We start from the raw sequence: 24254 nt of genomic DNA, 5'->3' as shown, positions 1-24254 counted from the left end.
CCAAAAGGCATTACCAAGAATTCATAATGGCCATCATGTGTGCGAAATGCAGTTTTTGGAATGTCATCGTCACATACCCGAATTTGGTGGTAACCGGATCGGAGGTCCAACTTCGTGAAGACTCGAGCTCCTTTCAATTCATCAAGAAGTTCATCCACCACTAGTATTGGGTACTTGTCCTTGACGGTGATGCCATTTAAAGCTCGGTAGTCGATGCACATCCGCCAAGTTTCGTCCTTCTTGCGTACAAGTAGCACCGGTGAGAAATAGGGGCTACAACTGGGCCGAATCACCCCTGTTTCAAGCATCTCCTTTACAATATTTTCAATTTCATCTTTCTGGAGGTGAGGATATCGGTACGATCGAGTGTTCACTGGTGGCTTGCCCGAAAGGATTGGAATTCGACGGTCATGTTGCTGAGAAGGAGGTAGACCGCGCGGTTCAACAAATATGTCGGCAAATTCAGTAAGCAATTGGGCAAGATTTTGATCTTCAATTTCTATTTTCTTCCCCTCTGGTTGCTGCTGGAGGTCCATCAAAAAGCCACCATTTACCTTGTGTAAAACTTTCTCCATTCGTTGGGTCGAAACAGTGGTAACGTTGCTTCCGCGCTTCCCGCGTAGGATGATCTGTTTACCCTTACAGTAGAATTTCATAATTAATTTAGAAAAGTTCCAAGAGACATCACCTAGTGTAGTCAACCATTCTATACCAAGCACTACCTCATAGTCATCGATTGGTAGGAGGAAGAAATTGGTGATAATTTCTTGGTCTTGTAGTAATAGTTTCACCTGCGGGCATCTTTGGTCGCACTTTAGGATTCTACCGTCGGCAACCTTTACATCGAACTTGCTGCAACCTTCAATATGCAGTGCCATCCGAGCAGCATCCTTACTATTCAGGAAGTTATTAGTCCTACCCGTGTCGATGAGAACAGTGATCGGCTGTTATTTGAGAAGGCCTCCAACTTTCATCGTTTGTGGATTTGAGTAGCCGGCTAGTGCGTGTACCGTAATGTCGGTCGGCTGTGACTCTTCTTCCATATCTTCTTCTTCATCTTCAAGGCTTTCTTCTAAATGTTCAATGATCTCTTCTTCTACTGGTTCAATCATAAGAAGTCTACCTTTTTTACAGCGATGCTCGCGGCTCCACGGCTCGTCGCAATGCCAACATAACCCCTTCGCAAATCACTCCCGAAGTTCTTCTCTTGTTAACCTTTTCAGTGCAGGGACTCGGTTGATAGTAGGGGGGGCTGAGGGCTTTAGTATTGTAGGTCATGGAGTGATCCTAGTCCTCCGGGCTTCATGGTTCAATCGCTCCTCTTGAAGTCGTGTGAAAGAGATGGCTGCCATAAGCGTGTATGGTTGTCGCGCCTTAACTTCTCCCCGGATCTCTGGCTTTAAGCCCTCAATAAAGGTCCCCAATAGTTGTTTTTCAGACCAATCATGAGTTTGATTAGATAATCTTTCAAACCTGGTTTGGTACTCCTGAATGGTGGAGGTTTGTCGGATCTTTGCTAGTTGTCCGTCAATGTTCTCGTAATAAGTTGGTCTGAAGCGGATCAGTAGTCCTTCTTTGAATTGTCGCCATGAAAGGGCTCCATAAGTGTGTTCAAACTAGTCAAACCATTGTATGGCATACCCTTCAAGATGTATAGCTGCAATTTCCACCATGGATGCCTCCGCAGTTTTATGGTACCGAAAATATCGCTCCGCGCGCGAGATCCAACCAATTGGGTCTCCTTCTTCCCATCTAGGGAAGTCCACTCTCATGCGCGAATAGTTGGGGTCGGTCATAGAACCTCCCCTCTCTTGGAAGTCATCTCTTTGGGCATGATTTGATTGGTTAGAGCTCTCTCCTTGATGTGATTTCTTCGGGCTTGGTGGTCGGCCCAAACTGAATTCGGTAAGGAGAGTCCGAATCTTATCCTCCATTCGTGCCTCAAAGGCTTCAAATTTAGCATTGATTGCCTCCTCAGATGCCATAGTATATGACTCCAAATCTGTGATGTTAAGATCTCTCTTTTGTTGATGGGTTAAAGGCATGTATAGGTTTGATAGAAATCAGTGAAAGTTTGCTGCAGAATTGTGTTGTCTTGTAAGAGCAGAATTATCGTCGAAGAAACAGCGGTTTCTCGACGAAATCTCCACAAAAAATTTGAGAGATTTGAGGAGGGAATTGACAGCAATATCTCAGTTTATATGATAGCAAGGATGTCCAATTTAATCAAGAAAATTTTGGCAGTAACCGCAAGAAAATTGGTGTAAGTTGCGATAGCAGAATTCTCGTCGAAAAATTTCAGCAACTTACGATGAAATTTGCAGCAATATAGGAACGAATTTTTTTTTTTTTTTGGATTTTCGAATAGGGATAACTAAATTGCAGCAGTAGTAAGGTAGGATACCAGAACCTGTTGCAATTCACAAGGAGATCAAAGGATGATCTGCGGTGGTGGAGATGACGGTGGAATTTGGCGACGATCTTTTAAGCAATTGTGGGAATTGCTTTGGGCAGTTGTGGAGGGTTGATGGATGGCAGTGGAAGGGCAGCAAGATGCCAAGAATGCTGCTCTGATACCAGGTGTTAGAACCCTTACAGATTCTAAACTTGGGGTTGATCTCTTTAGGGGATCGGCCTCCTTGGAACTCTATAGGGGTTCCTCGCTCCAAGTTGCTGCTCAAAGGCTGCAGAAAAGATTCATCTATTGCTTATGAAAAGAGGAGGAATACATGGCTATTTATAGGGCTTCTAAACCCTAACTCCTAATAGGACTCCTACTTAAAACTCTTACTTCTAACCAACTCCTAATAGGACTCCTACTTAAGACTCCTATTCCCTTACAACTCCTAATTCTTCTCTAAGAAAAAACCTCTTACATGAATGTCTTGTTAGGACCGGAGCGGCACTAAGAGAGGGGGGTGAATTAGTGCAACGGTAAAGTATGATAAACTTTCGACGATTTAAACACTTACGGAAACTTCGTACGATAAAAGCAACGTTTTGTTTAAAACCGTTTCGATTGCGTTTTAACTTGAAGGCATATGTAAGAAGGAGACAAAGAAGTAGAGCATCAAAATGAAGATGGTTTGTAGTAATATAAATGACAATAAGATAAATGCAAACCAGAGAAGACGGTAGTTTATAGTGGTTCGGTCAATCGTGACCTACATCCACTCCTCTGATTCCTCTTCCATCGATGCCACCGGCATCCACTAATGATCTTCCTTTACTAGGCGAAGATCAACCTCCTTCTTACACCCCTCTTACAACCTCTTACAAGTGGTTCACCCTTTTACAAAGATTTCAATGAAAAGAAAGGAGGTGAACACTCAAGCTATTGAAAACAAGACTTTTCCTAAAGCTTTTCTCAACTTCTAGCTTCTCCAAAAAGTTGTTTTCTCTGCTGCGAAATGAGGGGTATTTATAGGCCTCAAGAGGATTCAAATTTGGGCTCCAAAATTTAAATTCTCTTTGGTTTCCGAGGCCGGCGGTGCCACCGCCTATCAGTGGCGGTGCCACCGCCTGTCAATGTCTGACACTGACAGTGGACTGGCGGTGCCACCGCCTAGCCAAGCGGTGCCACCGCCCAGCTCTCGGGTGCTGGGTGGTGCCACCGCCTAGGCCAATTCAGCTCACTGGTTGGGCTCCAAACTTGGCCCAAACCAGTCCGAACTCGGGCCCAATTGGCCCCTACTTGGGTTATAGGATTAACACCTAATCCTAACCCTAATTAATGTGCTAACTATGAATTTAAAGACATTTTCTAAGCTATTACAAAGTCCGTAAGTCAAGACTTCTTCCGGCGAACTTCCGACGAACTTCCGACGATTTTCCGATAAACTCTCGGAAACCATTCTGCGGACTCCCGGCAAGCTCCTAGACTTCACGATTTGATCTTGGCGAGTTCCAATGAGCTTCTTCGGCAAGCTTCGATCTTTCTCGGAGAGCTCCGCGAACTTCCAACGAACCTTCCGGCGAGCTTCCGAAAAACCCTTCGGCAAGCTCCCTACTCATTCTCGGCTAGTTCCGGCAGCATTCCCGACGAACCTTCGGACTTCCGTCGAACTCTTGAACTCCCAACGAATCCTTCGCGCTTGACTCCGATACTTTATTTTACTTTATGTCTTCATCGTTATCGTAGTTAATCCTGCACACACAAGCCAAAACTCTACTCCGATCTAGACAATTATTACAAAGTGAATTGACATTCTGTTGCCCGGCACGTCATTGGTTGGCGCTTCATCTTATTCTTTAGCGCATCATCCTCTCTTGCGGCTTGTTTCCCAATCGGCGGTTGACCTCCGCAACCCCGATATCCTTGGCGCAATTCCGCTCTTGGCCTAATGCCCGACGTCCGAAGCCTTTTGTCATCCAATATCCTAACGTGATCTCCTCCGGTGCAACGTCAATTCTTCCTGCGTTAACTTGTCTAATCCTGATCGAGTAGACCTGCATCACTCAAAATGCAGTTTAAATTATAAACACATGTCAAGTGGTTTCATCATCAAAATACGAGATTCAACAATCTCCCCCTTTTTTGATGATGACAACCACTTGATGACGGAGTTAACCTTAACTCCCAGAGTTTAAACAAACTCCCCCTATCAATATGGCTTATTGATAGAAACTCTTGGATTCAAGAATCCAAGCAACATGTCATCATAAACTTATGTATAACATGTCATGTCATCATACTTCTCCCCCTTTGTCATCAACAAAAAAGAGAAGTTCCTACTCTTATGTGTTTAGAGATAAAAAAGTTTCATACATTGCATGAAAAACATAGTATCAAATTTTATCATCATTCAATCTAGCAATTAAAGATGTGTAAGTTTAGCATGTTTGCTTTTCTTGAGATAACAACTATTTGCTTCTCTTTAGACTACAAGCTAGCAATTTTCATGATATGCAAGTTGCAAGCTAGCAAATTTTTGCTTCCTTTGCAATGTTTGAGCTAGCAATTTTGCTTCCGTAACAAGTTAGCATGTTTTGTATTTTGAGATAGGCAAGATAGCACATTTGCTTCCTTTGAGATAGCAACTCTTTTGAGATAGTGATCTTAGTAAATTTTACATCATGCAAGGTAGCAATTTTTGTGATGTTCAAGATAGTAAGTTCTTTCTTCTCTTTTGAGAAGTGCTATTTTTCACTTCCTTTACAAAGTGCAAGCTAGCAAAGTGTTTGAAAAAGTAAGCAAGTTTTGCCACATACAAGCTAGCAAAAATCTCGAAAGCAAATATAAGATAGCTTTCTTGTTGAAGTGTGTAAGCTATCGATTCTTGCTTCCTATTGTAATGTGCAGGTTGCAAGTCTTGCTTCTTGAGATAGTCAAGATAGTGATGTTCAAGAAGACAACTTTTGCTTCTTGAAATAAGCAAGTTAGCAATCTTTGCTACTTAAGATAGGCAAGCTAGCAATCAAGTTTTTGCATCATCTTGACTTGTGCAAGCTAGCTATCTCCCCCTTTGTCATTGTCAAAAAGAAGGGAAAACCCTTTACATCAATTATGACAAAGGTAAGTATAAATCTTATTTGTGCATCATCATATTTTCAAATTAGAATATGCACATTTTTTAAAATCTTATATTCATTCATGCACGATATTGAATAAATCGATCAACATTATGAGGATATCATACATGATACTAAAATTTTTAACTATTTATCAACATTTTGATCATGATACCAAACATTCATCATTTAGAGTATTCATGATACAAAACATTAAATCAATATTTATAATACATCATTTTAGCAATAACTCATAGTATTTTAAATCATGATTTACATCGTATGTAATACATCATATCATATTAGAAAGCACAAGTATTGTATGCATTATTGCAAATCATAAACATTTCAAATCATCATGGTATTAATCTGTCAAATTGCATCATGCCATGCATGATCATAACTTTTTCCCATTTTATCATTGTAAACAAGAAAGAATAAGGGAAGAACAAAATAGTGCATAATATTTCAATTATTTCAAGGCATACAAGCCATAAATCCAATGGCATCATGTTATGAAGGATAAGACCTCTTGAATTACAAAAGACATGATTCATTTTATCAAATCACTTCTTTTTATAAATAACAAAAATTGTAGGTGTACAAAGAAGAGATTGTGATTAAAAAAAATCTCAAGTAGTAAATCCAAGAAATCAAGATCATAATTTGAATACAATCTCATTTAAATTCAAATCGTCAAATTCATCAAAATCTCAACATTAATTTCAAGAGATTCAAAATGGTATACATAGATTTATCATAATAAACATCAAGATCAATAGGATAGAGAAAAATAAATTTTCAAGGAAAAAATATTTTCCTCTTTTTAGTTGTTTCAATTCATATGATTTTATTTTACTTATACCAAATAAAAACATGTATCATGTTTAAAAACGAAAGTGTAAGATTTATTACAATAAAGATTAATAAGGCACTTTCATTTTGGTAAAAATCAATAATCCATAAATCACAAGATTCATCAAGCATAATTTCGAAATTTATTAAGTATGATCATTATGCATTACTTCAAATCAAACATGATTTCATTTATTTTCAAAATATTTATCACGATAGAGCATATAAGCCAAAGAAACTATTAAACATAAAGTATACTCATTAATGATGGTTTCATTGAGTATAAAGTATTTTCAACCAAAATCATTTGTTATTTGTTGTAGTCATACATTTTTCTTTTTAGGTGAATCTATCTTTTCATGCTTAGTTTGCATACAAAGGTCGTGCATCATTTTCGAAAGCAACTTTCATCATGGTATAAATCGATAATCCATAAATCGTAAAAGATCATTATGGAAATCATCAATAATCAATAAACTATAAATTACCCAAAACTCATCATCATCATGCATAGCTTCAAAAAATAAATTTATTAGGCATGATATCACATTTCATAAGGCATTTTTAATCAAGATCATTTTGTTTATCATAAACATACAATTTTCATGATTATTTTTAAAATTACTAGAACGATAAGCATGATTTCTAATTTTTTATTTTCATGTAATTAATCCTAAATTAAATTAAAAATAACTCATGAAAAGTATTATGTAATTTCAAAATAATTCAAGAGAGTTGAGTTACTTACCTTGTAGTCGAAGCTCGTCAAAGCCCAATTCGTCATTTCACCTTTGGAAGTTCTTGATTCATCCTTGGGTGCCTTCCTTTACTTTGGCCTCTTCCTCCATTCAAGTTCATTATTTATTTTAGATTTTTGTTTAATAAACTTATTAAGATTTAGTGTTCGAAGTTCAAGTTCATCATTGTCCTCATCACTTGAGTCATCGCTCAAGTGGTATTCATTTGTCCGGAGTTATAAATCCTTCCTGTTCTTTGGAAGGTGGTTCAAGTGTTCATTATGTTCATCATGTGCATTACGCACCATTTCATATGTCATCAATGAGCCGATAAGTTCTTCAAGTGGAAAAATATTTAAATCTTTTGTTTCTTGTATTGCCGTTACTTTTGATTCCCAAGCTTTAGAAAGTGATCGCAAAACTTTACTACCAAGTTCAAAATTCGAGAAACATTTGCCAAGAGCTTGTAAACCATTGACGACATCCGTAAAACGGGTGTACATGTCAACAATGGTTTCGTTCGGCTTCATTCGAAAAAGCTCGAAATCATGTATTAAAATGTTAACTTTCGAGTCTTTGACTCTACTAGTTCCCTCGTGCATGATTTCAAGTGTTCGCCAAATATCAAAAGCCATTTCGCACGTTGAAATCCGATTGAACTCATTTTTGTCCAAAGCACAAAATAAGGCATTCATAGCCTTTGCATTTAAAGAAAACATCTTTTCTCCAAATCATTCCAATGGTTCATTGGAAGAGAAGACATTTCAAATCCATTTTCGACTATGTGCCATAAATTCAAATCCAAAGAAAGTAAGAAGACTCTCATTCGAGTTTTCCAATAAATGTAGTCCGTCCCATTGAAAAAGGGAGGACAAATGAGAGAGTGACCCTCTTGAAAGTCGTAAAGAGCCATTTCTATTTGGGTGTTAAACCAAGGTAGAAAAATGTGGCTCTGATACCAATTGTTAGGACCGGAGTGGCACTAAGAGGGGGGGGGGGGTGAATTAGTGCAATGGTAAAGTATGATAAACTTTCGACGATTTAAACACTTACGGAAACTTTGTATGATAAAAGCAACGTTTTGTTTGGAACCGTTTCGATTGCGTTTTAACTTGAAGGCATATGTAAGAAGGAGACAAAGAAGTAGAGCATCAAAATGAAGATGGTTTGCAGTAATATAAATGACAATAAGATAAATGCAAACCAGAGAAGACGGTAGTTTATAGTGGTTCGGTCAATCGTGACCTACATCCACTCCTCCGATTCCTCTTCCGTCGAGGCCACCGGCATCCACTAATGATCTTTCTTTACTAGGCAAAGATCAACCTCCTTCTTACACCCCTCTTACAACCTCTTACAAGTGGTTCACCCTTTTACAAAGATTTCAATGAAAAGAAAGGAGGTCAACACTCAAGCTATTGAAAACAAGACTTTTCCTAAAGCTTTTCTCAACTTCTAGCTTCTCCAAAAGGTTGTTTTCTCTGCTGAGAAATGAGGGGTATTTATAGGCCTCAAGAGGATTCAAATTTGGGCTCCAAAATTTGAATTCTCTTTGGTTTCCGAGGCCGGCGGTGCCACCGCCTATCAGTGGCGGTGCCACCGCTTGTCAGTGTCTGACACTGACAGTGGACTGGCGGTGCCACCGCCTAGCCAAGCGGTGCCACCGCCCAGTCTAGGTGGTGCCACCGCCCAGTCTAGGCGGTGCCACTGCCTAGGCCAATTCAGCTCACTGGTTGGGCTCCAAACTTGGCCCAAACCAGTCCGAACTCGGGCCCAATTGGCCCCTACTTGGGTTATAGGATTAACACCTAATCCTAACCATAATTAACGTGCTAACTATGAATTTAAAGACATTTTCTAAGCTATTACAAAGTCCGTAAGTCAAGACTTCTTCCGGCTAACTTCCAACGGTTTTCCGATAAACTCTCAGAAACCATTCTGCGGACTCCCGGCAAGCTCCTAGACTTCACGATTTGATCTTGGCGAGTTCCAATGAGCTTCTTTGGCAAGCTCCGATCTTTCTCGGAGAGCTCCGCGAACTTCCAACGAACCTTCCGGCAAGCTTCCGAAAAACCCTTCGGCAAGCTCCCTACTCATTCTCGACTAGTTCCGGCAGCATTCCCGACGAACCTTCGGACTTCCGTCGAACTCTCGAACTCCCAACGAATCCTTCGCGCTTGACTCCGATACTTTATTTCGCTTTATGTCTTCATCGTTATCGTAGTTAATCCTGCACAGACAAGCCAAAACTCTACTCCGATCTAGACAATTATTACAAAGCGAATTGACATTCTGTTGCCCAGCATGTCATTGGTTGGCGCTTCGTCCGATTCTTCAGCGCATCATCCTCTCTTGCGGCTTGTTTCCCAATCGGTGGTTGACCTCCGCAACCCCGATACCCTTGGCGCAATTCCACTCTTGGCCCAATGCCCGACGTCCGAAGCCTTCTGCCATCCAATATCTTGACGTGAGCTCCTCCGGCGCAACGTCAATTCTTCCTACGTTAACTTGTCTAATCCTGATCGAGTAGACCTGCATCACTCAAAATGCAGTTTAAATTATAAACACATGTCAAGTGGTTTCATCATCAAAATACGAGATTCAACATGTCCCTCTCAATTAGGACTCTCCTAGCTAGAGTCCTAACAGATTGTCCCTCTCAATTAGGACCCTCCTAGCTAGAGTCCTAACAAAATGTCCCTCTCAATTAGGACTCTCCTAGCTAGAGTCCTAACATAATCTCCCCCTTTTTTATGATGCCAATCAATTGATGATGGAGTTAACTTTAACTCCCCCTATCAATATGCCATATTGATAGAACTCTTGAATTCAAAAATCTAAGCAACATGTCATCATAAAATCATGCATAATCAAAATTTCAATATATCATTCCATGCATGATCATCGTCATACCTTCTCCCCCTTTGTCATCAACAAAAAGGAGAAGTACATCTAGCAAGTTTTTGAGATATGCAAGTTTTACAACATACAAGCTAGCAAATTTTTACATCACTTTACAACATGTATAATCACCAAATCATCATTAATTTTAAAGCTGTGCAAGATTGTAAATTTTGCAAGTTTACATTTTTACTTCTTAAGATAAGCAAGCTAGTAATTTGGTGATGTTCAAGATATCAAGTTTTTTCTTCTCTTTTGAGAAGTGTGATTTTTTGCTTCTTTTGCGAAGCGCAAGCTAGCAAAATTTTACATCATTTTACATCATGCAAGCAATTTGGCAAGTGTTCTCTTTGAAGTATGAATGCTGGCAAGTATTTTAATAAGAATGCAAGATAGCAAGGTAGCAAGATAGCAATGCATCATTTTAGAATATGCAAGCTAACAAATTTTACTCTCCCTTTGTCATTGTCAAATAGAAGAGAAGAATACAATGTTGTAATTCTTTTCCCTTTACTTCAATCTTCAAATCATGACAAAGATAAAGTATCATTCTTAATTCAATATGTTTGTGCATCATTATAGTTTCAAATGAAAACATGCACAATTTTAAAACCTTACATTTCATCCTTACTTCATACATGATACAAAAAATAAATCATCACTATAGGCATATTATACATGATACTCCAGCATTCATGATACATCATTTTGGGCATAACATTCATGATGCATCATTTTGGGCATAACATTCATGATGCTAAGACATTAAAATTTTTAAGCATTTATCACTTCATGCATTAAATCAACATTATGATCATAATACCAAACATTCACTATTTCTCCCATGCATGATACTAAAGCATTCATGATACTAAACATTAAATCAATATTTTTTAGCATTTATCACTTCATGATTGTTCGTACTAAAGATTCATCATTTATTTTCTCCCCTTTTGTCATAGGCAAAAAGGAGAATAATTCAACAATGCAAGTTTTTAAAAGCATGTCAAGTAAGTTTTTCACCAATTTATCCAAGCTAGTAAAACTATCTCTCTTAATGTGCAAGCTTGCAAGTTTTGCCTTTCTTAGTAATATGCTTTTCTTGAGATGTGCACACTAGTAATTCTTTCTCCCCTTTTGTCACAGGCAAAAAGAGGGAAATAGCACAATTGTGTAAATATTCATGTCATCATATGGAAGATATCAAAAAAATTTTGGTGATGAAATATACTTCATGAATACAAGGAATTATATAAAGAAAAATCATATCATGAAAGATAAGATTATGTGAATACTAAAAGATATGATTCATTTTGACAAATCTCCTCTTAAATAATCAAAAGAAAATCTTAGGAGATCAAATAGTAAAAGATCTTCAAAAGAAATTTTAACCCATGAATTCTGAAAAAGATATTCTCTTTGGTAAATCGCATAAAGACAAATAGGAGAAGAAGATTTCAATTAATGCATAAGAAATCTTATGATTCATATAGAAAATCTCCTCTTTCGTAAATGGTAAGAAAAAACATAGAAGAATAAAGAAGATATCTTGATTCACATAAAATAGAAGATATCTCAAGAGAAAGTTCATGATTCGATTGGAAAAATCTCATTTACATTCAAATCATCAAATCACCAAAATCTATTTCATAGTCCAAGAGATTCATACAAATAGATTCATCAATCTCCTTTTTGAAAACTCGATAAGATATGGATTGAGAAATTCTTAAAAAAAATGTTTTCCTCCCTTATTTTGTTTGATTTATTTCTTACAAGCATGCCCAAGTTTTTTTATGCCAAATAAAAACATGTATCATCGTTTAAAACTGAAAAATAAATTTCATCACCAAAATAATCTTGACAAAAAATATAACACATTAAACATTAGGCTTCTTTAAACAAGAGATTTGATTTATCATTGTAATTCCAATGATAATACATTTTCTTTTTTATGTATTTCATTTTATGTGATTGATTTCATATAAGTATGCTCAAGTTTTTCATATGAAAACCATCCATCTTGTTTAAAACTGAAAAGCAATACAAAATCATGAAGATACACATAATTGTTTCTTATAACATATAAGGAATTAATCTTATTTAATGTGCAAGCATTATTACAAAACATACAATTGTCATGATAAAAAATATATATATGTATATATATTTAAAACTAATCATAAAAAGCACTAAGTAATTTTATGGTAAGGAAAAAGAGATTCGATTGAGTCGCTTACCTTTTTTATGAAAGCCGTCAAAGAGCAGTTTGCCACCTTGCCCTTGTTAGTTTGCTCCTCGTTTTCAGATGAGCTCGATTCGTCCCAAGCCGCCTTGAATACTTTTTTCTTCTTTGGCAACTTCTTTTTAAGTTTACTTTTATTCTTTAATTCTTGTTTCATGAACTTTTTAAATTTTATAGTGAGAAGTTCAAAGTCATCATCATCATCCTCACTTGAGTTATCACTCAAGTAGTATTCTATTGATCGAAGTGCTAAATCTTTCTTGTTTATTGGAAGGTTATTCTCATTAAAGACCCGATAAGTTCTTCAAGTGGAAAATAGTTTAAATCCTTGGCCTCTTGAATGATCATTACTTTAGTGTCCCAACTCTTTGGAAGGGATCTCAATATTTTGTTAATGAGTTAAAAGTTAGAAAAACTTTTACCAAGTGCTTTTAGACCATTGATGACATCTGTAAACCTAGTGTACATATCTCTAATGGTCTCACTTGATTCTATCCGAAATAATTCAAAATCATGCATCAAAAAATTAATTTTTGAATCTTTAACTTTACTAATGCCTTCGTTTGTGATTTCAAGTGTATGTTAAACGTCAAAAGCCATTTTGTAAATAGAAACTCGATTGAATTCAGTTTTATCCAAAAAATAAAATAAAGCATTCATAGCTCTAGCATTTGAAGAAAAAAGTTCTCTTCTCCAAATCATTCTATTCATTCATTGGAGTAGAAGATTTTTTAGAATTGCTTTCAATAATATTCCATAAATTCAAATCCATAGAAAGTAAAAAAAGCTCTTATTGAATATAGGAGGACGAATGATAGAGTGGCACTTTTGAAAGCTGAAAAAAATCCATTTCTCTTGTGTGTTAACCCAAATGAGAAAAAACGTTGCTCTGATACCAACTGTTAGGATCAAATCAGCACTAAAAGGGGGGAGTGTATTAGTGCAGCAAATAAAAAGGTCAGTTTTAAAACATCTTTGTTTCGATAAAACCGATATTGTAAATGTATTTAACTTCAAAAGCATTCATAAGAGTATAATAAGAAAGTAAAGCAAGTAAGACAATTTGTAATAAAGGTAAATTGCACAAACAGAAATGCAAATCGAGTTTTATAGTGGTTCGATCGTCATGACCTACATCCACTCCCGATTCCTCTTTCGTTAAGGCAACCAATATTCACTGACGGTCTTCCTTCCATAGGCCAAGACAAATCACCTTTTTACAACTCTATTCTCCTTTTGAGAGGCTTAGGAGAGAACCTTTACACCCCAACTACCTACTCTCTTAAACTTTACTAATATATAGAGTTTGAGAGGAGTTCTCACAAGATTATAACAGTATTTTCTTCCTTTTTTGCTCTCAATTCTTGTGTTATTTGAGCAAGAATGAGAGGGGTATTTATAGGCCTCAAGTGAATTCAAACATAAAGCCTAAAAGTGTCTCATCCCTAGTTTTTGAGGTACTGGCGGTACCACCACCTGAGCAGGGTGGTACTATCACCTAATCTGGTAGTACCATCGCTTGGGAGACTGAGTCTAGGCGGTACCACTACCTGATAGTCTTAGAGACTGAGTCTAGGTAGAACCACTATTAGGATTGAGTCGGCACTAAGAGGGGAGGTGAATTAGTGTAGCAGATAAAAATGTTGAGTCTAAAAAACTTCGTACAATAAAAATCTGATTCTGATGAAAAACTGTTTCGTTTTTCTTGAATGAGTAGAGAAGTGTAGTGTAAGTAAGGATTCAATTTGCAATAAAGGTAAATTACACAAATAGAAATGCAAATCGAGTTTTATAGTGGTTCGGTCGTCATGACCTACATCTACTCTCGATTCCTCTTCCATCAAGGCCACTGGCATCCACTAACGATCTTCCTTCAATAGGCGAAGACTAACCTCCTTCTTACAACTCTATTCTCCTTTTGATAGGCTCAAGAGAGAACCTTTATACCTCTCTTTTAGACCTAGACCTCTCTTCTCCCTTTAGAAGAACTTTTTAAATACGAGGAAAAAGGGACACTACTCTTCAAGAAAGATTACAATTTTTACTCAATGATTCTTTCCCCATTTTCAGCTCACTTTCTTACTTTACCAAGCAGGAAAGAGTGAGATATTTATATGCTCCAAATGAATTCAAATTTGGAGCCTAAAATTTAAAACCCCGAGGTTTCGGAGTACGAGTAGTACCACTGCCTACAGCCAGACACTAGGCAGTACCACCACCTGACAATCTCTCGAAGACTGTGTTTAGGTAGTACCACCGCTTGACACAATCTCGAAGACTATGCCACTGATGGATTCATCTGTTGGATCACTGTTTGGGCCTTTTACTTGGCCCAACACAGCCCAAATTTAGGGCCAACTGGCCCCTAATTGAGTTGGCCCAATTCTAACCCAATTATGCCTAAAACCTACTTCGATCTAAATAATAATTACAAAACTAATCAAATATTGTCCAGCATGTCATTGGTTCATCGACATCTCGTCCGATTCTTCGGCGCATCGTCCTTTTTTACGGCCTATTGCCTTATCGGCCAGTTGACCTCCACAACTCCAATTACCTTGGTGCAATTTTCACTCTTCTTGGCTTGATGCCCCATCCCATAGCCTGAGACCTTGTCTTAATACGTCGAATAATTCTCCGGCACGATGTCCAATCTTCTGAAATGTTTCACTTCGACCCAATATGATTCTTCCTGCTTTAATTGTATCTTCCTGATCGAAGCTTCTTGTATCACTCAAAACACAGATCAGATAAACACTATCAATTGGTTTCATCATCAAAATCCAAGATTCAACAATCTCCCCTTTTTTTATGATGACAACTAATTGATTACGAAGTTAAACTTAACTCCCCCTATCAATATGCCAAATTGATAGAACCTTGAATTCAAATAGAATTCAAATCAATGTAAATTTAATCATGAATATTTGTAACACATTATAAGTATATCATTGCATTGCATGCATCATCATAAATATTTCAAATCATTATGGTATCAAAATATCAAAGTATATTACATCCTACCATGTATGATTCTCATATCATCATATCTTCTCCCCTTTTGTCATCAACAAAAAGGAGAAGCATAACTATCAAGTTTTAGAGATATGAAAGCTTAGCTATTTAGCAAATTTTTCATCACTTTAGAACATTCAATCTAGTGAGTTTCTTTCTTCTCTTTTGAGAAATACAAGATAGCTTGTTTTTGCATTTTCTTGAAGTGTGCAAGCTAGCAAGTTTTTCTTCCTTTTGCAACGTGCAAGTTTTCAAATTTTATATAAAATAGCATGTTTTTGCATCTTCTTGAAATGTGTAACTTAGCAAACATTGCTTCTCTTGAGATTTGCAAACTAGCACTTCTTGCTTCTCTTTTGAGATGAGCAAGCTAGCAAGTTTGCCTCTCTTTGCGATGTGCATTCTGGCATGATTTGCTTCTTCTTGAATTATGCTAACTAGCAAATTTAGGTTCTCTTTTGAGATATGTGCACTAGCATTTCTTTCTCCCCCTTTGTCATTGGCAAAAAGAGGGGAATAACAATACAATAGTGCAATTCATTTTCCTTTACACTAATTTTCAAATCATCACATAAAAGATAACAAGAAAAGTTTGGTGATAAGATATACTGGCATAGTAAAAATCATATCATAAAAGATAAGATCATATGAATACCAAAAGACATGATTCAAAATATACTTTTTAATAAATGTAAGAAATCATTCGAGAATAAAAAGTGAGGGATCTTGATTCATATAAAGAAACTATCAAGTTTTGATTTGAAGAATTCAAGATCAATCATGATATAGATAAAACTCATTCAAATCATTAAATCATCAAAATTACTTTCAAGAGATTCAAAATGACATACATAGATTTATCATTTTCTTATTGAAAATAAAAAGATAAGATAAAGATTAAGGAATTTTCAAAATGTATTCCCTTTTAAGTTGTTTCAATTCATATGATTGATTTTATACAAGCATGCCCATGTTTTTTATCTTGAATAAAAATATGCATCAACGTTTAACACCGAAAAGGAAATTTCATTATGACATAGATAACAAAAATCATCATGCATTAAATCATTAAGACACATTATTTCTTCTTAAAAACATACATTGGATTTATCTTAAGCATTAGATTTATGTCTAACATTTTGTTCCTTTATTATGAAACATGTAATTTTCATGATCATTTTTAAAATTACTAGAAGGATAAGCATGATTCCAATTTTTTTTAATAATAATTTACATATAATTTTTCTAAACTAATTTAAGAAGAACTCATGAAATGTGTCAAGTAATTTCAAAATAAAGCAAAGGGGTTTTGGTTACCTCGTCGTCGAAAGCTGTTAAGGCATAGTTTGCCACCTCACCTTTGTTGGTTTGTTCTTCATCTTTGGATAAACTTGATTCACCCCAAGCCAACTTGAGTGTTTTCTACTTCTTTTGTTGCTTCTTCCCTTTAGGTTCATTTTTGTTCTTTGATTCTTATTTTAAGAATTTTTTAAACTTTACGATGAGGAGTTCAAGGTCATCATCATCATCACTTGAGTCATCACTCAAGTGGAATTCTATTGTTCGAAGTACCAAATCCTTCCTATTATTTGGAAGGTAGTTCAAGGTCATTTCATAGGTCATCAAAGACCCGATAAGTTCTTCCATCGGAAAATGGTTCAAGTCTTTTGATTCTTGTATTGCCATTACTTTTGAATCTCAATTTTTAGAAAGAGATCATAAAACTTTATTAACAAGTTTAAGATTCGAAAAACTTTTACCAAGTGCTTTTAAACTATTGATGACATTCGTAAAACGGGTGTACATATCAACAATAGTTTTGCTTGGTTTCATACGAAACAACTCGAAATCATGCATCAAAAGATTAATTTTAGAATGTTTAACCTTACTCATGCCTTCGTTTGTAATTTCAAGTGTATGCCAAATGTCATAAGCTATTTCACAAATAAAAATCCGATTAAACTCGTTTTTATCCAAAGCACAAAACAAAGCATTCATAGTTTTTGTATTCAAGGAAAATGATTTTTTCTCAAAATCACTCCATTCTTTCATAGATTTAGAAGGTGTTTGAAAACCAAGTTCAATAGTATTCCATAAATCAAAGCTTATAGGAAGTAAGAAAACTCTCATCCGAGTTTTCCAATATGTATAGTCTGTCCCATTGAACATAGAAGGACGAATGATAGAGTGACCCTCTTGAAAGCCAAAAAGAGTCATTTCTCTTGGGTGTTAAACTAAATGAGAAAAACGTGGCTCTGATACCAATTATTAGAATCGAGTCAGCACTAAGAGAGGGGTGAATTAGTGCAGCGGTAAAATTACGTTGAGTCAAAAATCTTCGTATAACAAAAATAGGCTATCTTGCTCTCACTAATTCAAGAGAACGAGATTACCACTTCACTAATTCACCTTGATGCTTTTCCTTCATGCTTGCTATTAGTGGATGAAGTGGGGAGATCTCTCAAGTGATATTTTGTCGATTCGTTTTGATCCCTCTTCTCAAAACTCTTTTACAAGATAACCTAGGAGGAGTCTCGATGGTACCGAGAGGAGTCTCGAAGGCATATCTGAGAAGAGGTTACTAGGCTATCTCGGAGGCATAATTTATAAAAGAGTTTTCATAGGTCGTCGGTGCTAGTCATAGGTGCCCAGCAAGCCAATCACGTGAGTGATGGCACGTGTGACTTGATACAGAATCTTTTTGCTTATTATATTTTGGCGTATATCACTTTATAACTATTGCATAAATGCATACATATATTGTGATGTCCTTGGATTTGTGCAATGGGAATCGGATCGTGATGAGATCACGATAATGAGATCGATTCACCTTTAAAAACATATTCTAAATAATCCCGGTCATAGGTTACTCGAGAGGGACATCGTGATAACCGGATAGACTGGTGTGCTGTATACCCGTCCATATGATGGATGCAGCTGATCTCATAGCTACTCGTTAGAAGGAGTTCTGACAGGTATGACTCACGGCCAGCTCGATATTGGGCCTAGAGGGTCACACACATATGGTAGGCATTGTGATGAGTAGAGGTTCAGATATGAGATATCCGACGGAGCTCTTATCTTATTGGATGCATATCCAATACCCACTAGGGGAGGACCCATTAGGGTTTGACAGAGGACCTCTATAAATAGGAGGGATTCAGAGCCTCATAGGCTAGAGCCTTTGCTTGCCTTTCCTATTCTCCTCTTCTTCTCCACCTCAGATCAGGCCTGGAGTTTTTGAGGAGCGTCGTCGCAACCTTGCTGTGTGGATCACCGCTAGAGAGGAGGACGCTTGACCTCCTTTACCCTCTCCTAAGGATCTACAAGGAAACACGGATATACGATCTCCCTAGGTAACACAATCTACTCTATACGCAGTTTCATGTTTCACGGATTTTTACGCACCAATCTTCGCACGACGACGAACATCTTTTTGGGAATCGGGGATTTTGTTTTCTTCCGCTGTGCATATGATGTCGCCCCCAAGATTTCCCAACAGTGGTATCGGAGCCAGGTTGTTCGTGCGAATGAATGGTTTTGAACTGCGTGTGTTGTGTTTAGGAAGAATTTTGACGTCAAAATCATTGACGCAAAAGCGAGAAAGGGCAGCAACAGTTGCTACCCTCGATCTGCGTGCGTGAAGTGCAGCCGAAGGCGGGCAGTACAAGGGTTGCGTCTGCAGCTGCCGGCCGGCGGCCTGCTTGCAGCAGGCCTGCTGCCGGTGGGGCTGGCAGCCCACGGGCAGAGGCGCCGCAGAGCAACGGCGCCTGCCGCCGCTGCTCCCGCGGGCAAAACCCCCCCCCACAGGGGCGGCCGCCCGGCGGGACAGCACCGCCTGCGGAGGCAGCGCGCCCGAAGGGGGCGCCCACCCGCAGCGGCAGCACCGCCAGCGGGCGTGCCACCTGCAGGCGAGGGCAGCGCCCTCACCCCGCCGCATAGGCCGCCGCTAGCAGGGTGGCGGCGGCGGCGGCCGCAGCAAAGGATAGTAGGGCATTAGGGTTTTCTGGGAAAAAGATAGTTTTACCCCTCGGAATTTGAGAAATTCCAGTTTCTGTCTTTTGTCCAAATTATGAAAATACCCCTATAAATTCAGAAATTCCCTACATGTCACTGATTTCAGAAAATATTAATTAATTAAAAGGTTTAGTTGATTATTATTTTTATTATTATCTAGTAGTCCTACATGATGATGATTATTTATACATGTGATGTATGATGTGTGGACGGATGATCATGGACCGTGTGATGTGTGTACTTGTGATTATTATTATTGAGGTCTGCGAGCCTCCATTATATTTCTCGTTTATTGTCGGGCCTACGTGCCTATGATTAAGTTGTAATCACAAGAGGAGGCGCAGTGGGAGCGTGGATGCGATAGCGAGACCCACGAGACGGACTATCGTGATGCATGGAGATGCATCAAGATGTCGACGGAACCGACGAGGACGAGATAGACGATCACAGGGCATGGAGATGCACCGTTGCACACATAGATCTTGATGTGAGTGATTAGGCCTACTAGCTCGGGCCTAATCACATTAGGTTGTGGTCCATGATCATCTGGTGTAATTGATTATACACATACTAGATAAGTATATATATTTGCATGCGATGTAGATATATATTAAATATGTATATGTGTGACATGTCATATTAGGAGACCAAATCTTAGAAACATCTTTCGATAATATTAAGTCGGTAAACGTGAGGCAATTAGATTGACCCACGTGGCCTTCCATCGTTATGAGTAGGAACCGATTCCCGTTGTAGGTTGAGTTGGTCGAGTCCCTCGAGACTCACCTATATCGCGATTCGCTATCTTGCTTACGACATAGAGATGTCACCGGTGACCTGAGGGCATGGTATACTTGGTCGAGTCCCTCGAGGGTATATCATCAAATCAGACTCATCTTGTAACGAAGGTGTTGACTTAACCGAGCATCATGGTTGGTCGAGTCCCTCGAGGCCATGGTGATTCGGAGGCCGAACAGGACGGGAATCACAAGGAGTTGTGATTGGTAAGAGTTGCCTACCTTTTAGGCTTAGTTTGATTGGTCGAGTCCCTCGAGGTTACACTAAGACGCTGATTGGATCCTGATCCCCACTAGAAGTCTGCCGGAGACTTCCGTTTCACGTGCTGAGGGTGTCGCGTGACTCGTTAGTAAAATAGTGGGAGCATATTAAGATAGAAGTCCATATCTTGATAGTTTATTTCTTGCAAAATCTGCATGTTATTCATTTCTGCTCCATCTTTATTTTCAGAAAATGTCGATTTCAAATCCCTTACGTGACATACTTGATGTCAATCGCCTCACTGGTCCAAATTATACGGATTGGCTCCGTAACTTGAGAATTGTTCTCACAGCAGAGAAAATCGTGTACATCCTTGATACAGTGATGCCTACGCCCGAAGAAGGGGCAAGCGAGGATGAGATCGCTCGCTACGTGAAGTACATTGATGACTCCACTCTTGCTCAGTGCTATATGTTGGGCTCTATGACTCCTGAGTTACAGAGACAACATGAAAAGATGGATGCTAGATCCATTCTCCTACATGTTCGCAAATTGTTTGAGGAACAGGGAAGGACTCAACGATATGAGATATCCAAGAGCCTTTTCTGCGCTAGGATGACTGAGGGGACACCGGTTCAGAACCATGTCCTAAAGATGATTGAGTGGATATAGAAACTCACAGGTCTAGGAATGGTCCTAGAGGATAACTTGTGTGTGGACATTATGCTTCAGTCCCTACCAGATTCCTTTTCACAGTTCATAATGAATTTTAATATGAACAAGCTTGAGGTGACTCTCCCAGAGCTCCTCAATATGTTGAGGGAGGCAGAGAGTACTATTAAGAAAGAGAAGCCAGTTCTCTACACTGGTGAGACCAGAAAGAAAAGGAAAGCAGAAAGGTCCCTTAAGAAGGGAAAGGGCAAGGGCAGACCAGGTAAAGCAAAGGTTGCTAAGAAAGACCCAGTAAAGGACAAAGGCCAATGCTTCCACTATGGTAAAGATGGGCACTGGAAGAGGAACTGCAAAGAGTACCTTGCAGAAAGGGTGAAATAGAAGCTTGGAGAAGCTTCAGATACATTCATGATCAATCTCCAATTGTCAGATTTTTGTGATAGTATATTGGTATTGGATACCAGTATTGCTTATCACATCTACAATTTATTGTAAATTCTAGCAAAGCCGAGGGGAGATTGATGAGAGGAATATTGCATAAAGGTTTGTTTATGCAAGACACTACTCCACATATCATGAATGTAAGTGTCTAAGAGGAAACGAGATGAGGTGAACAGTGCATACCTATGGCATTGTAGGCTAGGTCATATCCATGAGGGAATGATTCAAAAGTTGCTAAATGATGGATATCTAGATCCATTCGACTATGTGTCATATGTAACTTGTGAGCCTTGCATTCGTGGAAAACTGACCAACTCTCCATTTAGTGGAACTGGAGAGAGAGCCATTGAGTTGTTGGAACTCATACATAGTGATGTATGTGGACCCATGTCAACTCATGCCATTGGAGGTTACTCCTACTTCATTACATTTACTGATGATTTCTCAAGGTATGGATATGTGTACTTAATGAAGTACAAGTCCGAGGCCTTTGAGAAATTCAGAGAGTATAAGAATGAGGTGGAGAACCAGATTGGAAAGAGTATCAAAACTCTTCAATCAGATCGAGGAGGTGAGTACTTAAGTACAGAGTTTACTCAGTTCCTCAAGGACCATGGGATATTATCCCAATGGACACCTCCTTATACACCTCAGCTCAATGGTGTCTTTGGAAGGAGGAATCGTACGCTATTAGATATGGTACGGTCCATGATGAGTTTCGCTGACCTACCCATCTTATTCTAGGGATATGCCCTAGAGACCGCAGCTTACCTTCTGAATAGAGTTCCAACTAAGTCGGTAGTGTCTACACCATATGAGATATGGAAAGGGAAGAAGCCTGATCTTAAGGTTGTTAAGATTTGGGACTGCCCTGCCCACATTAAAAGACACAACCCCGATAAGTTAGAATCAAGGACAGAGCGATGCAAATTTGTAGGACACCCCAAGGAAACTTGTGGGTATTATTTCTATCATCTCGAGGATCAAAAGGTCTTTGTAGCTAAGAGAGCAGTGTTCCTTGAGAAGGAACACATTCTTGCGGAGATAGTGGGAGAATGATAGAATTGAGCGAGATTGGAGAACCAAGCTCAAGCACCACTCTATAGCCCGAGTCTATTCAGGTACCTAATACACAATTTTCAACTTTACGCAGGTTTGATAGAGTATCTCATCCTCCTGAGAGATATGTGGGACATATTAGAGGAGAGGATATTGAGGATATTGATCCTCAGACCTACGAGGAGGCTATTATGAGTATAGACTCCGGGAAGTGGCAAGAAGCCATGAATTCTGAGATGGATTCTATGTACTCCAATAAGGTTTGGAACCTAGTTGATGCGCCCGAAGGTATTGTACCCAACGGTTGCAAGTGGATCTTTAAGAAAAAGATCGGAGTAGATGAAAAGGTAGAGACCTATAAAGTAAGGCTAGTGGCTAAGGGGTATCGTCAAATGCAAGGTGTTGACTACGACGAAACCTTCTCACCCGTAGCAATGCTAAAAATCCATCAGAATTCTATTGGCTATTGCAGCACACTATGATTATGAGATCTGGCAGATGGATGTGAAAACCGCATTCCTCAATGGGAACCTCGAAGAGGAGGTGTATATGATGTAACCTGAGGGATTCGTGTCCAAGAACTGCCCAGATAAGGTGTGTAGGTTGCTTAGATTCATTTATGGACTAAAGCAAGCTTCCCGAAGTTGGAACATAAGATTTGATGAGGCAATCAGATCTTATGACTTCGTTAAGAACGAAGATGAGCCTTGTGTATACAGAAAGGTAAGTGGGAGCACTATCACCTTTTTGGTGTTATATGTGGATGACATCCTGATCATTGGGAATGACGTAGGAATGCAATCCATAGTAAAGACTTGGTTATCTAGACACTTCTCCATGAATGACTTAGGGGAAGCATCCTATATCTTGGGGATTAGAATTTATAGAGATAGATCCAAAAGGATGCTTGGCTTGTCCCAGTCCAGGTACATAGAAACCATTGTCAAAAGGTTTGGCATGGAAAATTCCAAGAGAGGTCTCATACCGATGAGACATGGGATATCGCTTTCTATGAGTATGTCCCCAAAGACTCCAGAAGAAAGGGCAAACATGAATATGATACCTTATGCCTCAGCAATAGGGTCTATCATGTATGTCATGCTATGTACTAGGCCTGATATAGTGCATGCTCTGAGTGTCACGAGTAGGTATCAGGCGGATCCAGGCTTGGAGCACTGGAAAGCAGTAAAGTGTATCCTTAAGTACTTGAGAAAGACTAAGGATCTTTTACTAATATATGGAGGTAATAGCCTTAAGATTGAAGGCTACACTGACTCAAGTTTTCAGTCTGATGTCGATGATAGCAAGTCGAATTCAGGGTATGTGTACACCTTGAATGGAGGAGCAGTGTGCTGGAAGAGTTCCAAGCAAGATACCACTACTGACTCGACCACAGAGGCGGAGTACATTGCTGCATTAGATGTAGCAAAGGAGGGAGTCTGGGTGAAGATGTTTATCACAGATTTGGGAGTCATGCCGGGTAGCGAGGAGCCGATCTCCTTATATTGCGACAACAACGGGGTGATTACTCAAATAAGGGAACCCGGGTCTCATCAGAAGTGTTCTGAGGAGGTTCCAACTTATCAGAGAGATCGTAACCCGAGGATATGTAGCAGTGGAAAGAGTTCCATCCGAAGATAACATTGCAGATCCACTGACAAAGCCGTTGTCTCATTTTGTCTTTGAGCGTCACAGGGGTCTGATGGGGATCAGACACATAGGTGATTGGCTTTAGGTCAAGTGGGAGATTGCTAGTCATAGGTGCCCAGCAAGCCAATCACGTGAGTGATGGCACGTGTGACTTG

This window comes from Musa acuminata, chromosome BXJ3-8 (genome assembly GCF_036884655.1).
Source record: "Musa acuminata AAA Group cultivar baxijiao chromosome BXJ3-8, Cavendish_Baxijiao_AAA, whole genome shotgun sequence".
Classification (NCBI taxonomy): Eukaryota; Viridiplantae; Streptophyta; class Magnoliopsida; order Zingiberales; family Musaceae; genus Musa; species Musa acuminata.
This window is presented reverse-complemented; position numbering follows the sequence as displayed.